This window comes from Ursus maritimus, unplaced genomic scaffold, assembly GCF_017311325.1.
Source record: "Ursus maritimus isolate PB19 unplaced genomic scaffold, ASM1731132v1 scaffold_14, whole genome shotgun sequence".
Taxonomy (NCBI): Eukaryota; Metazoa; Chordata; class Mammalia; order Carnivora; family Ursidae; genus Ursus; species Ursus maritimus.
This window is the reverse complement of record NW_024423786.1, coordinates 4,455,784-4,463,455: the sequence shown is the minus strand read 5'-3', so window position 1 is coordinate 4,463,455 and position 7,672 is coordinate 4,455,784. Positions and strand designations below refer to the sequence as shown.

General features: G+C 52.5%; 1 long non-coding RNA gene across 1 annotated transcript; it reads left to right on the top strand.

The window, feature by feature from the left end:
- The first annotated feature begins 1,573 nt into the window (after nt 1–1,573).
- Nucleotides 1,574–6,756, top strand: LOC121102382. The gene is made up of 2 exons (XR_005834474.1): nt 1,574–1,729; nt 6,037–6,756. It is a non-coding gene; the product is annotated as an uncharacterized LOC121102382 (long non-coding RNA).
- The last annotated feature ends 916 nt before the right edge of the window (nt 6,757–7,672 follow it).

Genomic DNA, 7,672 nt, shown 5'->3' with positions numbered 1-7,672 from the left:
CGAGTCCAGAGATTAGCTTGACCCAGAAGCTAAACTCTTGGGCTCTCAGTCTTATCTAACCTGTCCCTTTGTGAAGCAAACTGCTACCTGGGGAAGAAACAAACACTCTCAAGGTCACCAGGCTAATTTGGTGGCAGGGCTGGGATAGAGTTGCCCTCCCCTGAGTCTCCACATTAAGGCACACTGTACAATAACGTTGATTTGTCAAAAAAACCTTTGTCCAGTTGGAAAACAACGGGTGCGGAGTCAATGAAGTTTGTTTTCAAAGCCTGTCTTTGCGTCAGCAGGATGAAAAAGAAAAAAGACGTTCTATACCATAATACCGAGTTCGTAATTCAGAAAGATTATTTTTGTTAATCTGGTTGGTTTTATTTTTTATTTTTCTTTTTGTTTTATTTATTTATTTGAGAGCGCGCACAAGGGGGATGAGGGGCAGAGGGAGAAGCAGGCCCTCTGCTGAGCAGGGAGCTACCTAGGCGCCCCTAATCTGGCTGGTTTTAAAGTTGCAGGTGTCCAACCTCTTGAAAATTATTACTTTGAGGGATGCCTGGGAGGCTCAGTCGGTGAAGCATCTGCCTTTGGCTCAGGTCATGATCCTGCGGTCCTGGGATCCAGCCCTGCATTGGGCTCCTTGCTGGGGGGGGGGGGGGGGGCTGCTTCTCCCTCTTCCTGCCACTCCCCCTGCTTGTGTTCTCTCTCTGACAAGTAAATAAATAAAATCTTTAAAAAAAAAAGAAAGTCTGGCATTTAATAGTGTATGTATATATTTTGTTAACTTCTGGCAGTTTTGTGTCTTGGTTTCGGCTCAGGTCATGATCTCAGGGTCATGGCATCCAGCCCTTTGTCTGGCTCTGCGCTCACTGTGGAGTCTATGAAAAGTTTCTCTTTCTCTTCCCCTCTGCCCCTCCCTGTGCTTGCTCTCTCTGTCAAATTAGTAAATCTTTTTTTTCCCTGAAGTTTCTTATCCAAGGAAATCGAAAATGCAGGTCCATGCAAAAACCTGTACGTGAAGGATCATAGCAGCCTTACTCATAAGAGCCGAAGTGTGGAAACAACCCAAATGGGTATGTTGATGAATGAATGGGTAAGTACAATGGGATCTCTCCACACAATGGAATATTATTCAGTCAGAAAGAGGAGTAAAGTACCCTATACGCCCCACCCTGGACGCACCCTGGACACACGCCACACGAGCAAAGCCAGTCACAAAACCCTGCGCCGTGTATGAAATGTCCAGGGTCCGCAAAGCCGTAGGGACAGAAAGCAGGCTGGTGGTGCCTGAGGCATGAGGGAAAATAAGGAGTCCCCGCTAACTAATGGGTATTATGTTGTTTCTGGGGGGTGACAAAATGTTCCAAAATCAGGTAGTGGTGATGCTTGCACAACTCCGTGAATATACCGAAAGCCACGGGGTCGCGCACCTTAAAGGGGCAACTCTTACAGTGTGTGAACTGAATCTCAGGGGAGCAGTTATTTAAAAGAGGAGTTACTGTAGTTATTCATTTCCTAAAGCTGCTAGAACAAAACGCCCCAGACAGGGCGGCTTAAAACAACAGAAACTGGTCGTCTCGTAGGTGGGGAGGCTGGACGTCCGGGAGCAGCGTGTCCGCAGGGCCGGGCTCCCTCTGACGGCTCCAGGGGAGGACCCTTCCTCGCCTCGTCCAGCGTCTGCTGTTTGCTGGCAGCCCTCGGCGTCCCTGGCTTGTGGACGCGGGACTCTGGTCACAAGGTAGTGTTCTCCCTGTCTCTGTCTCCGTGTTCCAGTTCCCCTTTCTAAAGGACATAGTCATTCTGGATTGGGGCCCACCCAAAGGACCTTCTCTTAACCCGGTTAAATCTGCAAAGATGATTTCCAAAGAAGGTCATGTTCGCAGGTACCCAGGGTGATACATCAATGTATCTTTTCGGGAGCGGGGGACACAATCTAACCTGTAATACTATGTTTGTAAGTGCTTTTAATACAGAGACTGTCTGGCCAGCAGAGGAGCGAGGCCTGCCTGCAGAGCAGAGGGCCCACCGCGGCGTGTGGGGTATGTTCAGGAGACCGACTCGGGCCGTGCCAGTTCAGGACAAAGACCTTGCTCTGGAAATCAGGGGTGGCTTCCTGGAGAAGCTATTTGAGCTGGGCCTCCTGTCAGGTGACAATAGAATCCGCTCTCTGAGCCAGGATATGGATTTATGAACGTGAAAGGGGACACTGTTCATAATCACAGGGGACCAGAAGGTATAAACCAGGACTGTGGCAGGTCGGGTGGCTTCTGGGCTCACCTTGGCCTTGGGAGACGGTGAGAGCTCGAGTCCGCCGAGACTGGGGAGGAGCGGCAGTCAGAGTGCCCGCCCGGGATGGAGGGGAACAGCAGCCGCTGAGGCTGAGAGGTGGTGAACCACACGTAGGGAAGGGCTGAGTCGGAAGGAAGGGAGTCTTGGAAGACTGGGAAGAGCCTTGAATGCCAGCCCAAGGAGTTAGGGGTCCTCAGCAAAAGTCCACTGAGACCGGCCCCTTGCGGTCAGACCGGGGGTCTCCTGGAAGAGGGGGCGGCCTTCTGCTGTGGGGGGCGGCACACACACTCCAAACGCACACCAGGAAACCGGCTAGCTTTGTGCCTCAGCCCGGGAACGTGGAGCTGGACAGGATCAGACACCCCGCTGATAAATCTGCTGACATGGGCCCGAACCTCGGGGAAAACAGGCTTGTCTTCACCCCATTGTTTAGCTCTGATTAGAGTGTGAAAGCCAAGGGCAGGGGGGTGTCAGTTTGGTTGTTAAAACCTTAGACAAATATTTTTTTATTTGTCTGGAAACTTTCCTACTTTGGTGTCCAACATACCCTGTTTGTGTTTTGTTATTGTTATTTTTGGAAAAGGATGTGTTGAAGATATCAACTTCTGCATCAAGTAAAAGCTGTTTTTTAGTTACTTAATCCCTTGGAAAGATATCAATCGTCATTTGTTTTTCTCGTTAAAAAAAATTTTTTTTAAAGGAACGTTTACATTTATGGAAAAGGGAGGAAGGGCATTTTACAGCAAAGCGCTGAGGCTGTGTTCTTGGAGGGGGGATCCGACGCGGAGCTCTGTAACCCGCGGGGGCTGCGTGGTCTCCTCCAGGCGCTCCAGGCTCCCCGGGAGGGGACCAGCCCCTTGGCAGCCCCTCTCCCTCAGCCCCCCACACCTCCCGCTGTAGGAGCGGCTCGGCCGCAGAGCTCTGCAATCTGGTCTCTTCTGCTCCTAGCTGGCTGGGGTGCCCTGCGGCTCAGGCCTTGACAGCCTCCTCAGTCCACATGCTGGTCACCCCCAATCGCGTCTCCTGTCCAGGTGCCCCAGCCCCAGGCTCCAGGCCCATGTGTGCGGCTGCCTCCTGGACCACCCCCTCTCTCTTTTTCTGGCCAAGTGATAGTCTCTTTCTACTTGAGGTAATATGAAATTTCCTTTTGAAATAAACTTGGTTACATTTTTTAAAAAATGAGAGTTTCTTTAGAGAAAATTGTTCAGTCAAAAACAGTGCAGGAGGCTGTGGATAAAGTTGTGGGAATTCTTGGTGAAACCAGTGTCGTTCCCTGTGTGAACGAGGCTGCGTCCTGCCCGGGTCGTCCCTTCCACTTCTCCATCAGCGCCTCTGCATCGTGTGACGCCCTCCCGGCCCAGGGCCATCTCCCTGCCCCAGGTCTACACTGACTGTCCTCTGGCCCCAGCCTCAGAGTCCCACCCCCTTGTGCAGGACTGATGGCATCTCTTTCCCTCGGTCATTTGTTGGTATCAGGGACTCCAAATAGACCAGGGATTCCCAGGTCGAGGCCTGGTTGGGCTTCTCTGTGTCGCCTCCCAGCGCGGGTGACAGAGCGGGAGCTGGCCCAGATGCTTGAACAGACCTGAACTGGGCCGGACGGTGGCTTCTACTCTTGGGCCTGGGTCCCCGACTTTGCTACTTGTGGAGGTGACAAATCCCAAAAGGGGAATGGCTTGGGGGGATGATGGGTGTGGTCTCCTCCCATCCCTTTGTGTTCCCCACCTGCTTGGACGGCACTTGTGTCCTGGCCAGTTCTGTTCCTGCATCTCTTCCTAGGCGGGCTCCTTCCGGATGCTTCTGTGGCTCAGAGTGGCCGTGTGCCAGGGAATGCCAGCCCTGAACTGTGGGCACAGGAGTGTGCAAGCCCCAACACCTTTCCTGCGGTTGTGGCAGGCTTGCAGTGTGACCTACCCTCCAGAGCCACTGGGGAATCAGGCCAGAGCTGCCCTCTGGGGAGTCCTCCTCAGCTTCCCTTCCAGATCCTGCTTCCCTGTGCTCGTCTCAGATTCTCCTGGGAGTTCTTCTCGTCACATCCCTGGAGCATGAATATTTGACACAAGAACCCAGCCTGGGATGGCTGTTTGGAGTTCTGGGGGCTCAAGTGAAAGCATCTATCTTACAGTAGGATTCAGTGGTCTGGAGACTGGGAGAGAGATCTGGGGATCTCAAGGTCATAGGAACCAGAGGGGAGGTAAGGTCACCCAAGGGAAGTGAAAGGCAGAGAACAGAGCCTACCTGAGCCCCAGCGTTCCAGGCTTACCAGTCAGGGGTCAGCCACATAGAGGCCCTAGGGTCGAAGAGAGCCAGGCAGGTGTGGCCAGACCCCAAAGGAGAAGCCTGCCTCCAGGAGCCGGGGGTCAGAGAGGACCCAAACTGAGCCCTAAGCTGACCAGAGAGGCTGGGTCTTTGATAGGAGGGCCTAGAGGAGGGCTGAGGGCAGAGGCCAAGAAGCCCTGGGGGGTTGGCAATCATTGATGGCCCCCTGCCCACAATTCCTTGCTGACTGTCATAGCCAGGAGCTGGGGCAACAGGGTGTGGTGCAAGTCAAAGGCTGGAAATGGTTACTACAGATAGCGGGAGAAAGGGCTGGCCGTCGAGATGGCACTGGCTACAGCTCTGCCCACAGATGTCCCCTTGGAGCACGTCCTGGCCAACTGCTGGCTCAGGGCTGGGGCTGGCCCTGAATTAGAGGTAGGTCCAGAGACTCTGGTGGGGTTGGGATAGGGTGAGGGGAGTGACGTGTCCAGCGTGCAACGTTGAAGGAGGTGCTCACTCTTCCAGAGTCGGGCCTCGTGCCCTTCACCCTGGTCTCAGCCCCTTTCTGTAGCTTGGCATTCAATGCTCATGCTCGGGCCCCCAGCCCAGCCCTATACACAAGCAGGGGCCCTCCACCTGCTGCAACAGTGTTTGCTCACCTATGCCTTTTGCTCAGATCACTTTTCCCTCTTTCTCTGCGTGGCAAACACCGAATTATGCTGCAGGACTTCGGTCAAATGTCCAGTAGATGCCCTCCAGCCAGGCCACCTGCAGCCACCGGTGGTTAAACAGTGTGGGTTTGCTGCTTACTGCAGCCCAGGAGAACGCGCTCACGGGGACCGCGCTTCTCTGTAGAGTGCTAGAGAGAACCTATTATATGATGCGGGCTTCGGCTGGGCGCTTTAGGGGAGGACCTAAGGTAGTGGGGGTCACCAGGCGGGATAGTGCCAGAAAGCAGAAGCAATCGTGTGACTGAGGAGCTCAGTCAATGTCGTCTACAGAGAGGGGACACCAAAAAGACAATAATGCTGATAAACATGATAACTGGTAAAGACATATTTATTTTAGCTTAATGAGAGGCCCGGGGAGAGGGGGTGCTTGGTGTTTTGTGGGTGGCACGGGGACCCTGTTTGGTCTATGCTGAGATGCAGTTGTGAAGTGGCCTTGCTGTGTCTCCCTCTCTCGTTGTCCCAGGGGGACCTCGGCTGAGGCTGGTGTTTTGTGAGCTTGTTTGTGTCCCCCGGGGGAGCAGTACGGCCCAGCTAGGAGCCCGGCCAGCTTCCAGGGGCTGCTTCTCTTTTTCTTTCTCCAGCTCTGAAAAGCCTCTTCACAGCTTCCACAGTGAACACCCTCTGTCTGAATGCAGCTTTTCCTCCCCTCCTGCTCCAAGAACATTGTTTTAAATTAGCGTATAGCATACAAGCAGTGGCTGTCAGCACACTAATTTAAAAGAATGTTCTTAACGGCACAGCTCATTGATTTTGTTTTCATTTGCAGGCACCTGGGGAGCCACCACCCAGGTGGAGATAAAGAACATTTCCACACCCCAGAAGGATCGCTCATGCCCCCTCCCAGGCGACACCCCACCCCAAGGCATCCACCATCACCGCGTCACCACGGAGTGCTCTCTGGAACGTCCCATAAATGGAATCGCACAGCACGTTCCTTTGTGTCTGGCTTCTCTCGTTTACCCTAAAATCCACAGACTGTACCCATGCTGTCGTGGGAGGCAGCAGTGTCTTGTGCTCATTGCTACGGAGCGTTCCCCACCCAAAAGCACCACAGCGAGTCAGTGTGGGAAAGGAACGATTGCCAACATGCCGTGCTGGAATGACCGGACAGCATACGGAAAACCACAAACCTTGACCTTCTACCCCATTCCGTGCATGAAAGTGATCCAAGGTGGGTGACGGGCTGCTGCGTGGAGCACTGGAGGCAGTCTTCATGGCCTTCGGGAGGCAAGGATTTCTTCAGCAGGAGACAAGGCGCCCTAACTGGAACAGAAGGAATCCAGACGTTGTACTTGATTGAGATCAACATCAGAAGACACCCTTAAGAAAGTCAAAGGGCAAGCCCGGGCTAGGAGGCGATACTTCGGTCACTCCTTCGGTCTTGGCTTATCGTTTCCTTGATGGTTTATTGCACACTGGAGCACGCTTCCTTTTTCCCTTCATTTTTTTCCCCTCCAGCTTAAGATAAAATGGACACATGACATTGTGGAAGTTTAAGGTGCTTGGTGGTGAGAACATTGAAGCACGTGACACAGTATTATAGCGATAATCACCATGCTGTACATTAGATTCCTAGAACTGGTTTATCTTAGGACTGGGAGTTTGCACCTTTGACCAACAGCTCCCCATTTTCTGTACCCCCAATCCCTGGCAACCACCACTCTCCTCCGTTTCTCTGAGTTTGACTTTTTTAGATTCCAGGTGCAAGTGAGGTCATGCAGGATTTGTTTTTCTCTATCTGAGTTACCCGGCTTAGCATCCTGCCCTCAAGTTTCATTCAAGTGGCTGCAACAGGCAGGCCGGCCTTCTTTCTCATGGCTGAGTAATATTCCGTTGTATACGCCCCACATCTTTTCCATCTGTTCTTCTGTTGACGGACGCTGAGGTTGTTGCCATATCTCAGCTATTATGAGTAGTCAGCATGAATTGTTTTTCTTCTTTTCTCTTTCCCTTTTTCCCTTTTTTTAAAAAGATTTTATTTATTTATGTGAGAGGGAGAGAGAACACAAGTAGGGGGAGTAGCAGAGGGAGAGGGAGAGGGTGTGGGAGAAGCAGGCTCCCTGCTGAGCACAGAGCCCGATGTGGGGCTCGATCCCAGGACCCTGGGATCATGACCTGAGCTGAAGGCAGATGCTTAACTGACTGAGCCACCCAGGTGCCCCTTTTCTCTCTTTCTTATATGTAATTCGTTCAAAAGACATGTGAACTTTAGTTCCAATTCCACCGAGTCCATGGCATGAAACTGAGAAAAATCTCCTAAGATTAGGAGAAGCCAAATTATTCCATCTTCACATAGCTATTTGGGCTTTGGTTCCTGACCGGTGCTTCGGCAGTTGGGAAGAACCCCCTTGAGGCTGCGGTGTCCCTCCCGCTTCTTGCCTACAGGATCGTGAGGCTAATAA